Genomic DNA, 3,271 nt, shown 5'->3' with positions numbered 1-3,271 from the left:
ATATCGAATTGGATGGTATCTCGCCTGAATTATTAAAATTGTAATTACTATTAATACAATGTGTAAGCGATCGTTTCAACTATTAAGCTAATCCTGTAAAATGTGTGACAGAATAAAGATATTCTGGCATGTTGGAGGAATGCATGATAATACCACTTCTTAAGAAAGGCATTAAGTAGCGTAGTGGCATTAAGTAAGTAATAACATAACATTACGATGTTTAGCATTATTAAGGTAATGCTTATCTTAATCAATCTTCGTCTTAAATCAAAAGAAAGTACATTACAAAATGCGGGATAAATAATTGTTATATTTTTAAAATAGTGGTAATATATATGTTATTTATTTAATAATATAATATCTATACAATTATTTAAAATTTATGTAAAACTATTGGTTTACTATATGGTTTACTTTGAAAGCAAAAAACAGTGGGAAGTAAGTCTAGGGGTCAAACAATGCCACTACTATTCATTAAGGTGTTGGGTGGTATACTAGTTTTAGGCAGAGTTTAGTGAAATCTTTTTGAAAAATAAACTTTGTTGAATTATGGATTAAACTAAGGTTTACTAAGGAGACCTCGCACTTCTATCACCTATATTTGTTTAGGACGTACACAATGGTAAAATGGCAGAATGAAGGCACTTGGTTGAAAATTAAGTACTTGGCGCAAAATTGTTAAAATTGTATAGATTTTATTACTGCCTTATGGTACGATGGTATGGTATGTTAGTTTTAATAATATATTTTGCGTGTCTAATATGCTGTAGGTTGAAAAGCTTAACGATAAAAAAAAAACAGTGTGGTATTTCTATTGACTAATAGATGGCGCGATTATGATCTATGACGATTCCAGCATAAGTTTATTTAAATTTAAAAATAATTTTAATTTTAATATAAAGTACTTATAAATATTCTAACAAGTTCCACTTTATGAAAGTAACGCGTACCCGTTTATTTGTATACATAAATGTTTTCAAAATGTCCTTTTAGGATCAAAAGCAAAATTCCAAAATTTACCAAACTAATTCAACTTTCAATGCTGTAATGGGTGGTTTAAAAAGTTTAAGCGTCGACATTAAGCACGTGGAATCAGATTTTTAAAAATAACCGACGAAAAATTTTTTTGTAACATTTTCTTGTTAATCTATTTGTGCAAGGATGGTCAAGCATGGGTTGATTCTTGATCAAATCTACAACGCCGATGAGACGGTTAATATTATCGGATGCTTCTAAATCACACTCTTATCACATGTAGTTAGTCAACGGGAAGGGAAAGATTTAGTTGGTAAAGAACGAATAATTTTTCTGTCCTGTTAAAATGCGAATGGCACAGACAAACTGAAATTGTTAGTGGTTAGAAAATCGAAAAATCCTCATGCTCTTAAAGATTTTTTCAATAATCCGGAAATAAATAAATCTAGTAATAAGTGGATGACATCATTTATTTTTAAGAACTGGTTTCATTGCGAATTTATTCCCTATGTATGTTAACTCTAATAAATTTGGTAGAATTAAAGTGTACACAAAAGACTTTTTAAAGGTCAGAGAATTTTTGTGTCACCAAATAAATAAATAAACATACATTAAGACTGAAAAGTTTTCGGAAATTCTCATTTAAAATTCGCGCGCTGTATATTTTTCGATATTTTAAGTTTATGTAGTTTGGCAGCACTGTCCTTAATTACTATGCCAAAAATGAGCTCGATCTGTCAGACAGTTCGTTTACGGCAGCTGTTGAAACCAGTTCACCTCAGTAGTGCGTTGCGAAATGTCTTCGACGGTCGTACGACCGTCCTGGAAGGCTTTGTACCACTCATAAACTTGAGTTTTCGATAAAACTGATTCCCCATAAGCCTTTTGTAGCATTCGCAACGATTCTGCACACGAAATTTCGTTCGAAACACAAAATTTGATGCAAACTCTTTGTTCAATATTTTTTTCCATTGTTTTTTTCGCAACGCCCTACTGAGGTGAACTGGTTTCAACAGCTGCCGTAAACGAACTGTCTGACAGATCGCGCTCATTTTTGGCATAGTAATTAAGGACAGTGCTGCCAAACTACATAAACTTAAAATATCGAAAAATATACAGCGCGCGAATTTTAAATGAGAATTTCCGAAAACTTTTCGGTCTTAATGTAAATTTGCAGTTAAAACTAAAAAGCTATTCAGATTCTAGCTACGTCCTGGGACAAAATATCCTCGTTAAATATTAAAAAATCTTGGAATGGCTTGCTAAAATATTATAGCGAATGGAGCGAAGAAGACAAAGTGCCATTAAATTTTTAACAAATTAAAGTTTGGGAAGAAAATACAGAACTTTCAATCATTGCCACTTATATAGATGAGAATTGCCGGAACATAATTTCATAAAGGTTGACATAAACAATTTGATTCAAGAAAAATTTCCGGTAGAAAGTAATGAGGACCAAATAGAATTATCAGAAACGAAAGCGGAGAATTCATATGACAGTGGTTATAAAGAAAACAAAATTTAAGTAGACGAAGTTATTACATCGATTAATATATACATACAATGGACATTGTAATATGATAAGTAGACAGCATTACTATGAATATTCAAAGCAAAGGGCCAACGATGGCTAGTTAGTTTGCTACTTACTTATATATATTAAATCTATATTAACATAAAGATTTTTGGATCGAATTTAAAATAATAATGATTAAGAATATGCTACAAATAGTTTTCAGGTTTAGTTTGTAAATATTTACTGAATAGTTATAAGTTAAAATATATTTTCCTTTTATATTCCAATGTGTAAAATATATAAATATTATTTATTCGCAAAGAAGTTATTGAGTTGCTTGAGTTGGCAACACTAAAATTCCTACAAAGTACCGTTGTTTCCTTTGTTTTGCTTGAAGTGCATAGGGAAATTATACAAAAACTTCTGACTGCAGGAATTTATACACCGCTGTCCCTGTACCAACGAAGTCTTTCGATTTTCGATTCAGTGCTCAGTTGGCTCTCTTGCTCGCTGTGTTATATTAAAAACAAGAAAGAGCTTTTCGCATTACTATGCAGTACGGAAAGCTGTGAGAACTTTGAATACAAATTTATTTGAAAAGCATATGAAAATTTTTAATTTGTTTTCCGATGTCGAAGTGAAAAAGTTGCGCTCGTGAAAATTTATTTTAAAAATGTTATCGAAAAAATGAAAATCACAAAAAAAGAAAACAATCGTATATGTGCACAAACCTATATACATTATTTAAAATATATTTAATTCAATACATTAATTAGAAAT

This window comes from Teleopsis dalmanni, chromosome X (genome assembly GCF_002237135.1).
Source record: "Teleopsis dalmanni isolate 2A chromosome X, ASM223713v2, whole genome shotgun sequence".
Taxonomy (NCBI): Eukaryota; Metazoa; Arthropoda; class Insecta; order Diptera; family Diopsidae; genus Teleopsis; species Teleopsis dalmanni.
The sequence above is the reverse complement of the archived record's forward strand: the minus strand, read 5'-3'. Positions refer to the sequence as shown.